This window comes from Ictidomys tridecemlineatus, chromosome 7 (assembly GCF_052094955.1).
Source record: "Ictidomys tridecemlineatus isolate mIctTri1 chromosome 7, mIctTri1.hap1, whole genome shotgun sequence".
Classification (NCBI taxonomy): Eukaryota; Metazoa; Chordata; class Mammalia; order Rodentia; family Sciuridae; genus Ictidomys; species Ictidomys tridecemlineatus.
In genome coordinates this window covers 169,019,452-169,036,603 of record NC_135483.1, presented here as the reverse complement: position 1 = coordinate 169,036,603, position 17,152 = coordinate 169,019,452, and the positions used below count along the sequence as shown (strand labels likewise).

The 17,152-nt window shown below is 36.4% G+C and overlaps 1 protein-coding gene across 2 annotated transcripts in view; it reads right to left on the bottom strand.

Moving 5' to 3' along the window:
* The window catches only part of Pard3b (par-3 family cell polarity regulator beta), a 978,588-nt gene that overhangs the window by 549,263 nt on the left and 412,173 nt on the right, over positions 1-17,152 (bottom strand). The window lies entirely within an intron of this gene.

Genomic DNA, 17,152 nt, shown 5'->3' with positions numbered 1-17,152 from the left:
GGTTTCCAAGGACCTCAGTGGTTTCCCCCAACCTACTTCTCTAATTACATCTTCTACTGTATTCTTTGCCCCGTGGTATACGCCAAATAGGATCACCTGCTATGGCTTAAAAAATGCCCTGCATCCTCCAACCTCTAAATTATCACTTCTAATATTATAATCAGTTATAATACTGCTTCTTTTTAAAGGTCTGATCCCAACAGTAATAAACAATTTCTACTTCTTGGGAACACTCAGATGCAGCTATGTCATGGAACTAATAAAGAGTAACTTCAAGGACCCTCATTTGCATGGGTCCCCTGCAAGATCTCAGGAGGACTCTTAGTTACATGATCACATGACTATGACCTTGTAAAATTTACCTATGTAAAAAACTTTAATTGTCCCTTCCATCACAGGTCCCTCTTAATCACTTTAAAGTCCCTTCTATCACACTCTTCTTTCTATTGGTTGATACTGCCATCAGTGTCCAAGAGCCTTTCTAGAATCCAGTAAAGGGGAAACTGAGTTGATGATCTATTTTGTTTGAATATAGTGGGTTGTTTTTGTGTGGTTCACAGATGCTAGTTAGTGCTGGTCACTCCAGCGAGTAATATAGAACAGTCCCATTTTGCCATCATCTATGTCCCCTCATCTAAGTGCATCAGCTTACCCACTAATATATATAGTGACATAATGACATGACTGTGCTCTTTCTGTATAGAGCACTAGAAGTATATGGGTACTGGAAGATAAACAAGATTTGAAGTACACAAAGCCAGAAACTAGGCTATGAAAAATTCTTTCATTAACCAGATGTATAAAACTGTATGTAGATAATTCAGTTCTCATCGACACCTTGACAAATGGGAAGTTCTTACCTAACTGGAATATACTTAAAAATGCTGCATAGAATTAAATTTCTCGTGCTAGTTAGACACAATCCTATAGCAATTTCACAGATTACAGAGAATATATATGAAGCCCCATGGTTATACATCTCAAATAGCATTTCTTAAACAAAAAAAACCATTTTGATTACTTGAGCTAAAGATTGAATTTTCTACTGAAGAAAGATTTTACATTTCTTATGGAGAAGTGATTAAAGACTATGCAGCCAAAAAATTATTGAAAATTGCACAATAATAATATATATTCAGGTGTTAATATATTTTTAATTAATAAGATATTTTTTATATTTTGTCATCTATATTTTTTAAAATTTGTAAATTTTTTCTCATTCTAATAATTAATTTACATATATACTTTTTTGTGTTCAGAAATTTTGTTCCTTTCCTTAAATAGCAATTTCCCTCAATTGCATATAGTTAGAGCCCCACAAAATATTGATCTGCTTCTATATCTTTTTAGATTGTCATATTATGTTTTCTTTTATGGATATAGTTGTGTTTTTCTGATGTTTTATTGATTAAGTCATTTAACATATGTTTAATGAACACCTAAAACATGCCAGGCCGTTCCAGGCACTCCAGATACATCAGTACCCAACATACAAAGGTGTTGCTATGGAAGAGTCCGTGGGTTGTTAGGGAAGATGGATAATAAATAAGCAAATATATAACATGGGCATTTAAGACTGGGTAAAAAAGACCTTAAATACGAATGTGAAAGAGAAAGTGATGGAGGAGGGAAGGTGGAACAAATAGCACATTGTAAGCTCTTTCATGGCAAGTAACTCACCTGAGCTAATTACTAAGTCCCTAGCAGCATGGGCCCTTAACAGACATATTTGAAAGGGAAACAAAAAGGGTCATAGAAACAAAGGTGGAGCTCAAAATCCAGAAATCTTTGGAACCTGAAAAGTCCTAGACAAGGAAATTTTCCGTATCACAAAAAAGGGTCTGCATCCACAATATGTAAATAAACCTGCTACTGTCAGGTTTGTTTCCCCTTAACCAACACTTTTTTTTCTTTAGCATCAACATTTATTTTAAAACAAACACTATTCACACTAATGCTGCATATGTTATCACCCTTGCAACTTAATGATAAATGAGCATAAAAGTGACATCAACACCAATGCTAAACAACCCCAGAAGACGTTCTGAAATATTGATCATGATCTTGTCAATTACTGTGGTTTATGAAGGAATCAATTGCTCTGTCATTTGATCTTTTGGTTTTCTATAGTTTATAGTCTTGGAGCCTAGGTATTTATGAGATTTATGGCAACCCATGGAATAGCTGGAAAGATAATAGTTGAATTTACCTGAAAAGATTCTTTGGAAGAACTGAATTTTAAACACAATTTTGAAATGCACAAGATATATGAAATTATATATTGGTATAAACTAAGACATTTATAGTGACACATGGTTTTAGAGACTCAAAATGGACATCCAAGCAGGGATACTGGTAAAATGAACCAAGTGACTAGAGAAGCAAGTAACTGGGGAGACTCTGATTCTGGTTAGAACATTGTAGTAAAACAAAAAGGTGGAAGAGTTTTCATTCTAAGAGCGGTGAGGCTTCCAATGAAAGACAATCTATAGCATTTTTTTTCTAGAGTACTGAGGAACTGGTTAAAATGTACTTTGGAAAGACATTTGTACCTAACAAATGTATGAAGATCTTGACTAAAAGAATGGTGAAGCGATCTTTTCCCCATGGTTTGATAATTTCCTTATAAAAACTGTGAACTGAAACTTCCCGTGCACCTAATGTGGGGATTTGGATTTGGGATGATTAGGTGACTCATTGTGGAGCACATTGGGAATGGCTCATTGGTGCAGTGATGCTGGTCTGTACCAGGCACTTATGGAACCATTCTTTTGTTCTACATTTTAGTCAAGAGCTCCCAGGGAGGGCAGAGCAGCCACTAAAAGAATTCTTCATTAGCTCTTTGCTAGAAGAAAAAGGGATGCATGCCTTCAGGCCACTGAGTTGCAGTTGCAAACAATTACTGGCAACATCAAAGTACTAAATTCAAATCACCTCGGTCCTCCCTGATAAATGAGAAACATCCACAAATCAATTTAAGGCATCCTGGTCACAAACCTATAAGATTTATCAGCTGCGTTTGAAACCTTTGATCATTACATTTTATTAGATCATTGAAAATCCCTGAAAGAACTGGAGGAAGTGGTGGGCCATGGAGCCACTGTTATCTCTAAGAACGCTCAAAAGGTGGTTTTATTCCACTGTCCATGTGCGTAAATGCTGTTTTCTGTATAGTATCAAAAAGCCTCCTAGGTCCTTTCTTTTCCTGATGGATGTGGTAGGCATAGTTTATACTTAACAGCACTTAAAATTCTAAACAAGAGTCAATCAACTGCAGCTTAATCCAGAAAACACAGAATTGGGCTTCTCTAGCCTAATTAAAGGGCCAGAGGAAAATCTATCCTTCTTTCCTTCCTTTCCCAACATTTGCCAATGTGATTTGCAACCTCATTTGCTGACCCATTGTTGCTCCTGGAGTCCAGGAATCAGCCATTACCTCAGGCATCTTTTACCCTATGTATTCAATAGGAAGAGGTCATATTCTGTCCTTGATGTGGAACTGGTCCAGCTGTCCAAGCTTTTTTGAACTCAAATTAGATAACTGATATCTAATCCATTTGAAAGAACTCTGCAAGACCACCCAGGTGTTTCATATGGCTGCTGTCCTGTTACTAAACAGGTCCATTACACAAGCTGGAGAACATTATCCCAGCTGACTAATTCACCCAACGGCAGAGTGAGGCAATGATCCACGAACCATTATTGACTTTTCTGTGCAACTCCTGGCATCAAATTCAATGTACATCAAAATGCAAGAATATAGGTATAGGTACAAAAGTAGATTGTGTTTCTGCTACCTCAGGAAGAGGAAAATCGTAAAAAGTATTTAAGTTCCAACTTTCAAAGGAAAAGCAGATGTAGAGTGACTGCTAAAGTATGGGAAAGATAGAATTTGGTTAGAATTTAAAATGTTTCCCATAAATGGTTTTTGAGAATCACAGGAATGGATGGGATTGGTTGGATTATAAATAAGTAAAAAAAAAAAAAAAAAAAAAAAAGTCAATGAATGAAAAATCCAACACTTTTTAAGGGATTGTCAGAACAAGAAAATTAATTTCACTGTTTTCCCTACAGGTCCTAGGAATGAATACACCATACTATCCCTGAACATGAAATTATTACAAACTTGAAGGTAATACTCGTTTTATCTACCTTCTAACACAAGTTCATTATGCTTCTATTTCACTACCCATAAGTACTGAATTACACTAGCTTAGTATTTGTTGTAACTTAATAGCATGACATAGACAATATTGATAAGAAGTCACAGAATACAATTTAAAGTAGAATCTACTAAGATGAGAGGGAATCTGATAACAAAATTTAACACACATACCTATCACCTATGGCAAACATTAAATTGAAAGGTGCTGATATAAGGCTGGTATCTAAATCATCCAGCTTTTGAACTTGTCAATTGCTCTTGACAAGCATCCTTTAATTTGAGATGAAGGATCACAATCTCATCTTTCAGGTCTTTTCAGGGCAAGCAAACCAATACACACAGTGTTGTTACAGAAAAGAAGGAATCACCCTTAAGAGCTCTATATGCAAGCTCAGATGCCATCAGAACTCTTCGTGTGAAGCTTGTTCAGGTCATTCCACTCTATTTTATTTATTTATTTATTTATTTTGATTTGTTAAAAAATAAATGACAGCAGAATGTATTACAATTCTTATTACACATATACAGCACAATTTTTCATATCTCTGGTTGAATAGAAAAGTATGTTGACACCAATTCGTGTCTTCATTCATGTACTTTGGATAATGTCTATGACTTTCCACCACTGTACTTTATTTATCTGGATGGGAACACACACAGGCACAAAGTTGCTTTCACAGAGAAGATACGCGGGCCTCAAAATGAAGTATGCTAAATGGTTGGGCATGCCAGTGACATCGCAATATCTTTCACTTTTTTCCTTCCATGTATACAACTAAGTGGGATGTGTGATGGTTATCTTTCTAGTTTGCCACCGTCTTTGTCTGTGTTCTTAAAGTCGATCTAATATTTTCACAAAAGGTTTGTGTGTCCATAGCCTCTGGCCACTTTCAAAAGTAGCTTTTAAATAGTCTTCAAAGAGAAAAAACCCAGCAATTTCAGACTAGTCTTACATATTACAGTAAAAAGACTACCCGGCAAATGCTGGATTCTCAGCAAAGCATATGAGTAACATATTTTAGCCAAGGGTGAGGAAACAGACCCTCTTGCTGGATGGGAAGAGATGCGAAGTCACATTACAAAGGAACACACTGCTAAGACGGGAGGAGTCTGTGGCCATGGAACAATTTACCACTGCCTCCAGTGCTATACTCTGATTTTATAAGCTCTTATGTTTAGAATACAGATTTCATAAGCCCTTATGTTTAGAATAGATTCCGTTTCCTATCTAAAACAAACATATGGTATCAAACAGTCTTTTAATGCTCAGATTTAAATTAGTTTTAAAGAGATAAAAAGACTGAAATAGTTCTGCTATTTGTACATGCTTAACAACAATATTTATATCGACATATTGGCAGAGGAAATGTTAAGTTCCCTATATCTCACTGGGCCTACAGTTTCATTTTAGAAGGAACACATTTACCTAAAATATTTACAATGTTCTATATGGATATGACAGAACAACTAGTGGCCCTATCTCCAACAACTTTACAGCACTCCAAAACACCTCAAATCTAAATTACACTGCTGGCCCTGGTACAAAAGCTAATTGTGTTTGTCTGTGATTGTTTGTTTGTTTGTTTTGGTTGCCATGTCATCAGCACTATTTTTATATAAATATTGAACAAATAGCCAGTGTGTACCCAAGCATCCTGGGTTTCACATGGAATTCATGTTCCTTTCTCTGAACTTCATCTCAGGGAAATATCTTCATCCTCAAAAGAAGGCTTTCTCATTCTTTTGGGTTGCAACATGATCATGCATCCTGAAAATAATCTAACAGGCTATGATCAACAATCTAGCCCATTGGTGCTTTAGGAAATATCAGACATAGAAAAGATATATTTTGTTTTGTAGAACAGTTTTATACTGTGTTGCAGTGCAAATTTAATTCTGGCTTTTAGTTACAGTCAAAGAATTTGGGGAAAGTAGAAAAAAAAAAAAAGGCTTAGCTTAAAGCTGCTTTCCTGAAGAATGTTCTATAGCTGGTTTGCAACCCTGGGCTGGGTTGAGAAGTCTCTGGGGATAACAAATTCCTTAAGGAAATACAGTAAGCCCAGGATTCTGTCTGATAATCTGCTTCCATGCCCCTTCTGTTTTTGAAGGGTTTTTTTCCCCTGATTAATATTTATTTTGCCCAGGCATTTACTGGAAACCAGCTAAGTGTTAGGAACTGTGTTAACTCCTAGTGAAACAAGATTATTTTGACATAGTCCTTGACCTCCAAAGGACTCTGAAGAGAGTGACTTATATACAGTAATTTATAATAGTGTCACTAGAGATACACAAGCAGTAATTTCAAAGTATTTGAGAACAAGAAGGAGAATTACAACTATTGAAGAGGGCTTCACAGGATAGTTGACATCTAAGTGACTATTCGTATTTCCTTCCTTCCTTTCTTCCTTCCATTCTTCCATCCATTCTTCCAATGCATCCATCCTCTACTGAGAGGATGCCTACTCAGGACACTAACCTAGAACTCAGGGTAATTTAGATGGATAAAACAAAGGACTACCTTAAAGGAGCTCTAAATACATAGGAGAAAGAGACTTACAGGACCAGGTAAGAACAGAAAAAGTGATAGGTATCAGGCACTGTAAAAATAGCCAGTAGGTCTATTGGTTGGAGTTGAAGAAAACTTCTTTTTAAGGAGGAAACTGTGAGTGATGGTGAATAGTAGAGAAAAGCCCCAATACCTGAACAGAACTGGAGCATATTTTAGATACAATAAATAAACTAAAATTATTTATACACATATTTGTGTATATATTTAATGCTAAAGGCAAAATCATGAGGTAATAGGTGAGATGGGGCCAACCAGTCTGGGAGTGGAGATTATACATAAAGCAAAGAGCTGAAAGAGACATAATATAAATTTGATTTTAACACTTCAAACTATTGTTTCTGGATATAACCATTAGAATTTAATCAACTCCTTACCAAGACCTAAAAGATTCTGTGTGGTTTATTATTAAATATTTTACTCCTTTTGATGCTATAGTGTATGGGATTTTTTTCCTTAAAATCCTCTTCATATATTTCATTGTTAATGCAAACAAATACAACTGCCTTTCATATCCTGCAACTTTAAAACTAAATTTATTTATTAGACCTAAGAGTTTCTTGGTGGGACACCAAGATTTTATATATAAAATAACATGCCATCTGTAAATATAGACAATTTTATATATTTTCCTTTCCAACTTTTTTTTTCTTTTTCTTGCCTAATTTCTTTGGCTAGCACTTCTGTTAGGTCAAGTAGAAATGTTTTGTACTCTGGAATATATTTGTGTGGCCTTATCAGGTCCTTTATTATATTGAGGTACATTTTCTAAAGACCTAATTTATTAAGAGTTTTTATCATGAAAAAAAATGTTAATTTTTTTGTCACATTCATTGTTTTTTATTGTTAAGTAATAAATTTTTGCACTATTGAGTTGTTCATATGATATCTATTTTTCATTCTGTTAATGTGAGAAAAATGAAAAATATGTATACTGAAATTTGTGAGATATTAATGAAAGAAATTGAAGAAGACAGAAAGAGAGAGGAAGTTTTCTCCTATTCATGGATTGGGAAAAAATGAATTTTGTTAAACTGCCTATATTACAGAGCAATCTTGAGCAAAAGAACAAAGGTGGAAGCATCACACACCTTGATTTTAAACTGTATTGAAAAGCTATAGTGATCCAAAGAGTAGATTACTAGCATAAAAACAGATATGTAGACCATTGGAACAAAATAGAAATAAAACTGGCAATATATGATCAACTACTGTTTGACAAGGATATAAAAAAATACACAATAGAGAAAGAATCTAAAATAATGAAACTGGATTCTTGCATTACCTCCTATATAAAAAAATCAACTAAAAAATGGATTAAAGATTTATATGAAACATCTGAAATGGTAAACTTATAGTAGAAAATATGGAAAATTTCCTTTATGTTGATCTTTGCAATGATTTTATAGAGATCACAACAAAATCACAGACAGCAAAAGCAAATGTGAACTTTGCAATGATTTTATAGAGATCACAACAAAATCACAGACAGCAAAAGCAAATGTGAACAACTGGGGCTACATCAAACTCAAAAGCCTCTGTAGAGCAAAGGAAAGGACAAAATGAAAAGGCAACCTATGAACTGGGAAAATATTTGCAAACCATATATTTGATGAAGGGTTAATATTCAAAATATACGAGAGACACATAGATAACACACATCCCCAACATGGGGACTACAATGAATAAAACTGTATTGTTTACTTGAAATTCGGTACAAGAGAAGGTTTTAATGCCTCCCCTCCCCCCACACACAAATGTCAACTAAGGATGGTGATGATTGTGTTAATTAATTTGATTTTGATAATTAGTACACCATATATATAAAATCATCATCTCACATGTGTAGAATACAAACAATTTGTTAATCAAGTATTTTACAATAAAAATTAAAAATAGACCCTCTATGATCTGCTTACATCTTGAATCTCTGAACTCCTGACACCCTGGGCCCCTTTCCAAATTCCCCAGGCTCACTTAGGGCTTTAAACCAGAAAGATGCCTCTGTCTGGGATGTTCTTCCACCATTCCCTCTCCTGTCTTCTCTTAGAAAACCTCTCCCTTTGTCCTAATTCCTTCCTTCACTGTAATGTTGCCTTTGGAGATACTCTTGTACGTTTATTTGAAATACAATTTCTATCAGCCAGAATGGAGGCTTCTTAGCTTCCCTGTTGTATTCTCAGAACCTAGCATACTGTGGGCTGTCTAAATGTTTGCTACATTAAGGAAAAACAGAGAAAGTTCAGGCAGGTGCAGGTGAGCATATATGGATAGATGTGGGTCTGAATCAGGGGACATAAAATTAACTGACAAATCAGCAATACAGGTCTCTGATTTAACTTATAAGGTCAGGTGCAAAATGGAGGTGTGTCAAGAGGTCAGGAGATCATGGTTATGGCAGGGAAAAAACAAGGAATGGGGTCAGGCTTCGACCTTGGAACAAGGCTCAGATTAAACCCAAGAGACTTGAGGCTTTTCACATTTCTTCTCAGCAGGAACCAGACCAGTGATCCATCCACAAAGATATAGGATACCCAATAACCTGACACTTTGCTGCTTCTCAAGTGTCTGCAGTATTAAACCAAGACCCGGAATCTGGAAACCAAACGGCCCAAGAAAACACTGTGGCACAAATTCTGTCAACAGTCCCAGAGTAGAACTTAAGAAAAAGACAACAAAACATTTTTTTGTTTGTTTGTTGTTGTTTCAATTTATTCTTCAAAGGACTCACTGTGAGCGATGACTTCTCCAAGATAATAAAAGTTATCCATGGATGTTAGCAGCCAGCCATTTAGCACAACCAAAAGGCACTGGCATATGTCATATGGGCAGGTCTATAGGAGAAAGGCTGACATTTTTGGCAATGAAAGCAGCCCAAAAGGAAAAGAGCCACAGCAGCCCATCTAACAGTGGCTGTGAATCACCCTGATTATGAGCCACATGCATGCAATCACTGGTGCACAGAAACTCCTGACTAATAGCCGTGAGCAGTTTGCCTTTGCTATCTAAGTGTTGCAGACTGAACACACTCTTGCCTGACCTCGACTCGGCATTAATACCTGAATCACAGCCTGGGGAAGCTCAATATTCCACTGCTGGAAAGAAGATAAACAGCAACAATACAAAGATGCAGCCCTTTTTAGTGCTGCTAGTTAAAATGAATGCATTTAATCTTTCTTCAGCATCTAAAATGTCTGTCATCTTCTCTGGGTGGAATGAGTGATATTTAAACACTATTGCAGAAAGCCAGTTTCTTGAAGGCTTTTCCACATACCAAATGGCAAACAGAATGATAAACTTTGGTTACACTCAGCATTACAGGACACAAATCACTGGGTAGCCAGAGGGCATTCTGTTTATGGTTCTGCAACTGAAAAGCATAAACCCATGATCATTAGTTGTAAAACCTACCTATAGGCTGAAATATACAACTAATTTCTATTGTGTAAGATATATGTAATCTGCTCAGGAAACAAATGATATGCTTTATTAAATTTTATGTTATGACCGTATTGTATATCTGTAGGGAAATTATCCATATCAAACCGGACCTTTATCTGGCTTAAGAAGGGATTGAATCACAGTATCCTTCCAGAAAGACTTGACTACATATCTAGACAATTTTTTGATTAACCACTATCTCTATCATCACAGCTAGTAAGTCTTGTTCTTTAAGAATAAAATTTAAATTGTTATGAGGTGCATGCTCAAAAAAAAATAAACCTTTGTTTAAACAAAACAAATAAACAAAAAAAAATGACTGTGGTTAGCCTGCATTAAGAGCTCACCATGCACCAGGTATTATATTAAGAATTTCAGTGATTGTAAAGTTGAGATGACTATCATCCCATCAGACAGCTAAGTAAAAGGAAAAGAAGACCAAAAGAAGGTTAAGTGCTTCTAGCTACACACCTAGTACATGATAGACTTAATAGAAACAGGATTCAAATCCAAGATGTAAAAACAAAACAAAAGAAAACAACCTATACTCCTATACCTATGCATAGTGTAGCCTTCAAAAGACAGATTCCTGAGACCAAATCAAAGTTGATGCTGCCAGACCAAAGTCCTGGAGAGGCTGGCATAAATCCACATCTATTCAGGAAAGTGGGTGCAGTCTAACTAAGCATCTGAATGCTTGAGTCCATCAATACATCCTTTAGAGCAGAAAGCCTAAAACCCTTAATAATACCTAACTGGAGTTGAGAAAATAATTCTGTATAGAATCCCCTTTAAGCACATATTTCCTGGCTGAGTATGAAGAGTCTAGCAGTGGCTGGATCCTTTATCCCTGGGGCCTTTGGGGAGCAGAGAGACAAGATGATTCCTGTGAGAGGAGTCATCTCTCACAGTAATTTCTTTGAACACTGAATTGAGGGGTCATGGCATACCCAGTCCAAAATGAGAAAAAGCAAAAAAAAAACAAAAACAAAACAAAACAAAAAAAAACACTTTAGCTAAAAATAAATACATGAAAATAAAAAATGAATTAGCTGATTTGGGGATGGTATGGGTACCAAGAGTATGCTGCAGACCCAAAGGCCATAGTTATGAGAGACAACTACTCAGCCTTTCTGTTCTTCCATTTCCTTTGCTGGGAGGCCAAAGGTGGGGACCTGTCTAAGCAGCATTGCTGCCGTGTAAAATTATTATTTTAATCGACATTGTGCTGTGTTAATGAGTGCCAACCATGTGCCAGATGGTGTTGAAAACAAAGCCTTCTCTGCAATCCCGCCCAGTGGGATCGCCATCTCTCCTCTCTGTGAAAGCGATCACAAACGTGGTAATGAGCTAACTCCGATGCAACCCAACTTCTAATCCCCCGACACTTTCTGATTGGGCACTACACCAAGATTTGGCATAGAAAAGGCACCTGGAGTGCTGTCGGATGATCTCTTCAGGGATAATGGACCAGGGAACTGAGCCTGTAATGATTTCATATCAGTTTGTTCAAGTTCAGTTGCTATTAATTGGGTTCAAGTTCAGCTCCAGTTCACACAATCTAAATAAATAGCTGTTGAAACCAGCTTAGTGCCTGGCACAGTATGTATCTTTGTAGCTAACAAGAAGCAAGCAAAAGAGAAAAATGAGAAACACCTTGCACAGATGTTGTCTGGTGTGGACTTTGTGGAATGAGAGTGTTCTGTTTGTTGCAAGGGTGCATGATTATATTGCTTAACAAATGATCATATTCTGAAGAATGGAGACCAAGAACAGTTACATAGTAAAGTGTGCACATCATTCTTGAGATCAGTTGTGAGTAAAATGCTGTTTTTTGTAATCTGAATTGTTGCTAGGCTTTCCATTCACCATGGCAATTCTAAGAAGTTAGTTCCAGTTATAATATAACTAAAATTAAAAAAAAAGTTTTAAACAAATGCATTGCTAAGTAGAGAAAAGGAGCACTATTATAGGAAAAAAAATCTATTTAAAACTAGGGCTTTGCATATTTTATGAGAAAAAAAGCCATCCAGATCTATTTTGCTCTAGCCCATTAAGATTCACTCTAACTTGGTTTAGCTAGAATAAAATTTAAACACATTTCCAAATATCATTTGCAGGGAATTTTGAATGAAGGCATTTTACGATTCACTATTGTTTGGCAAATATCTAATTTCTGTTAAAATGCAGACATAGAAACTATGTTTCAAGTTAGATTGGTTTTAAGAAGGTACCAAACTGGTTCTTATATATATATATATATATATATATATATATATATAAAATCATGAATGAAAGGCGATATGAACAGGAACTATGAGGACATTTAAAACCTATTTACTTATTGTGATAAATTAATGTGTAAAATACAACTAGCTTAACCTTAATGAATATAATTAGACTAATTATTATCATTCTTATTTTGTTATATCAATCTAAACAATGAAATAAACAGATGGCTAAAGGAACAGACTATGGAAATAAGGGTAACATAAAATAAAGAACTGAAAGTATAATTTTTAACATTTTTAGATGGCATTTTCTGTTTTATTTTCTATGAATACAAGCAAAAGGGTTAGATGAGGCCTACAGAAAAGTGTGGGAGAAAAGCCATGCTGTGGAGTCACAGGGACTCAGGTTCCCTTCTTTCTGCTATTCCCTAATATTTAACTAGGCCATGTTTCTTAAACTCTAAGGTCTCTGTTTCTCATATTTAAAATGGAAATTTAAAAAAAATAAAAAGGTAAAGTGTAACTGGAAAGTTTGAACAAGTAATGGTATATGAAATGTCCAACATCATGCCTATACCATAATCGCTGCTCAATATATACTGTTCCTTTCCTGCATGCCAAATAGTAACCCCATGTATTTTGGAGTTACAATAGTCAGTCCTTCCAAATAACCTCTTCCAGAGTCAGTCTGAACAGCTGCTGAGAAGTGAAACCTTAAAACATGAGCCACAGTGATTTGTGGGCCCAGTGCTTGCCCAGAATCAGAAAAACATTTACAATCTTTTCCCTAATCCTCAAGAGAAATTTAAAATTTAGATTCAGCTGGTGTGGGTATTTTCTACCAAGTGCTCTTCGGGACCCCTGTCTAGTGGTAAACCTATCCATGCAGACTCATGGAAACTTTCACATCTGCATTATCTGCTATATTCGACATTTGCTGTTTTGGGGACACAAAACATACTTGTGCTTTCTCTGCCCTGCCATGTCCCGTCACCTTTCTATGAAGACTGCCACATTTCAGCTGAGGTGCTCAGAGGCTAGTGCTTGGGGAGTCTCTTCCTGGTCAAATTTCCCAATCAAGTGACCTGGGGTCTCTGAAGGGAAGGGATCCAGTGGGACCTTACTTTGGGCTAATGGCTCCCACCTGTTCAGCATTAGCCTGCCCATATTAACCTTTGCCTCGTTTGCTTGACTTTGCCCATCTCTGATTTGGGGTTGAGAGCTTAAAGAACAGAACTGGAGTATAATGTTCCAGAGGTCAACCCTGAGGACAGCTCAACAACAGAGTCCCTGAAGGGAAACTCCCCACCCCCACGACCCTAGGGTTTCAAAATTGGGAGAGAAATGTGTCTTAGGTCAATATCGCCTATCTACCTTTGACAGCACAGAAGTTTCAAAGGGTAATTTCCCAGTAGACAACAAACTTCTGCAGACACCAAGCATAAAGACTGCAAGAGATATTATAATTTAAAACATACTTTAACCTGGAAATAAACTTATTTTAAATCTAAAAATATATAAAATTACAAATAAGTCTCTCCTTATCATTATTTATATTCATAAAATAACTTCCCTTTATTTATTCAGTGATTTATAAAGAAGGGTATTTTTTTTTCCCCAAGACCAGTGAGAACCTGTCTGAATTTATGAAATTCTAAATGGAGTTTAGAAGAAAACAGAAGAATAACACTTTGATTTAATTTAACAAATGTGCACTAAACAACTATTATGCTTCTGGTTTTAGAGGTAACATTAAGTAGTCTAAACCCATGGCTTCCCTTCAAAGAACACACTGGGATACTTGAAACCACTCATAAAATAATGTGAACCATGCAAGATAGATTTACCACTAAGTTACAAACTGAGCAATGGTAACCTCCTAAATAGTATGCAAGGGATAAAATGAAGCATCAACATGGTCCATAGTCAGAAGAGTTTGTACCATGCAGGTGGGGGGCCTTAATAATGGAATATGGATCAAAAAATTAAGGAAGTCATTAGAAATTAACTGCAAAAATTAATGATATCCTATTCCTGAGTATATATTTAAAATAAATAAAAATACATGTACATATAAAAATTTTTACATGAACTTTCATAACAACACTATTCATAATAGTTCCAAAGTATTTACCACACAAATATCTATGAACTGATAAACTGATAAATGTTAAATACCTACAAAAGGAATATCATTTGGCAGTAAAATGAAGGGCTGAAATGTGCTACAACTTGGGGGAATACTGAAAGTACAATGAAGTGAAAGAAACCAGACACAAAGCATCAAGTATCATAGGACACTATTTACATGAAATGTACAGAATAGGTTAGTACAGAGACAGAAAGTAGATCATGGTTTGCATAAGGCTCGGGTGAGGACTAGCAAGATTGGAGAGTGATGCTAGAAGGTACATATAGGGCTTTTTTGTATGACTAAAATGCTCAAGAATTGATCAAAGAGATAATTTACAATTCTGCAAACACACCAAAACTCAGTGTACTGTACACTTTAAATGGGGGAATTATATATTACAAATTAAAAGTTAGTAAGCTGTTAAAAAAAACTATGCATTCTGATACATGAAAAAAAAAAAGACCTTTAATATGTGAGTTGAGAAAGTCCTAGATACTCAGAGGTGAAGTGTGGGGAGGGCTGGTGTTGGAAACTTATTTAACATCAGAATTCATTAGCCAAGCCAAATATTCCATGAAATGACAATAAATGAAATAGAAACAAAGCATTACTTTATGGGTATTTTATTAATCAGCACATGTATTTTTTTCGTGATATGGCTAAGGCGTCAGCCCAATGCTCTTTGTTTGCAGATGAGAAAACTGAGGTACTGAATGGTTGCCATAGTTACCTGGCTTCTAAGTACCAGAAATCTGGTCTCCTAATTTGGAGCTGGAGAATGAATGTCTCCAAGGAGCCTGGTCACTGTCATTTACACTCACAGGGTGAGTGCAGCACCTGGCAACAGCACTTGCTCACTAAACACTTGCAGAATGAACACCTGAGCAACACACTTTATCTTCTCTTATTATTCAAAAGTACAGAGTTTCAAAGTAGAGTTCTGGTCTCCTATCTCTAACCACCTAAATATCACCTCTGCTTACACTGTGTTGTAAATTACACTTATCTGTTCCCTCTTGTTAGCTCCCCTTTTGACCTCTACTGTTTATGCCAGTGGTCCTATCTTCCTGCTAATCCCCCAGTGACACGTCCAGGATTTGGTCAATGCCTACAAAGGACAACTCAGTGGAGGCTAAGGCTAACAGAAAAGAAAGCAGAAACTAAATGATTAAGCAAGTCATTGACACAGGTGACAACAGGGAAGCGGGACTGGGAAGCATGAGAGACCTTGTTATGATCAGTGAGCAAAACCAGGCAAAATGCTGGGATGTTACTCAAAGGAGAACATTCCAGACAGGGGCAGATGTTTATAAAGGTCAAAAACAATGATTATACATGAGGTTTTGGGAAAACAACCTCAAAATTTGAGTTCAGGGAGTAGTTACTCCATAAGCAGTAAAAAATAAAAATAAAAAATAAAAACAATAAACCTACTCATAACACATGGGTTTAGCCATCTGCCAAAATGTCTCTGACCAGCAAGCAAGGCCCAGCAAAAATTACCCAGGGGATCTGCACAGGCAAGAACTAGAATTAGGCTGAACTTCAAAAACATAACATTTGAGTTCACTGAATTATGTATTTTTCCTGGAAGGACATATATTTATGGCAACAATAACTACTATATTTCCATGCATTACTGAGGGCGTGAGGTTCCATCTGTGCCATGGAAGGGGCCCAGTTCCCCTAAGCATGTGTGACCTGATATTCCATATCAGTGATGAGGCACTCCTTCACTTGTTTTGTACTCTATATTACTTATCCTCAGAGCTCTACATAGATGGACATGATTGTCCCTTTTGACTGAGGAGGAACCCGAGACACAGGGAAGACATAATTTGGCCAAGACTTCAAAGGTCATACAAGGCAGGGTGGAGTAGAAACCCAGGTCTGTTTAACTCCAAAGCCTGTGCTCTCTCCTTCATGGCATGAGGGTCTGCAGACACAGCTTCCCTCTGAACAGAAAGATGGAGACAGTGGGAGGTAGGGGGATTGAGAGAGGAGGAAGAATTCATGGAATATTTGTACAGTTCTACGGAGAAACAGAATGTTATACTTCTAAACATCTAATTTTGAATATTTAGAAAAGAAAAAAAAACCCTTCAGTGAATGGGTTCTTCATCGGGGTGCCCAAGTTTAACAGAATTATACAACAACCATATGGCATCCTCCAACTCGTTTCATTCATTGATTCCTTTATTTCAGTCAGTCACTCACTTCCTCAAATGTTATTTAATACCTACTGTGAAAAGTTCAAAACTGGATTACACCACAATGGGCAAGACACCAACCATACCTTCTCAGAACTCAGTGTGCATCTTGCCAGGTAGAAAATGTGGAAACATGACAGCATAATATGAGGTGCTAAAAATATACATGCATTTGTATTTCTGCAACACAGAGAAGGTGATCTCCGAAGACTAGTAGGACAGCCCTATGACTGTGACATTCCTTCTGCCTAAAAGATACTCAATGTAAACTTTACTCTCATCACGGGTTTTCCTCTGTCTATCAATTAAATTGGGCTCCCTCCGTACTCTTGACTCTATAGCACTTCTCAGATTGGAGTTGTGCTTATTAGCTTCTGTGGCTCTCATGAGACTCTGGGTTGTATC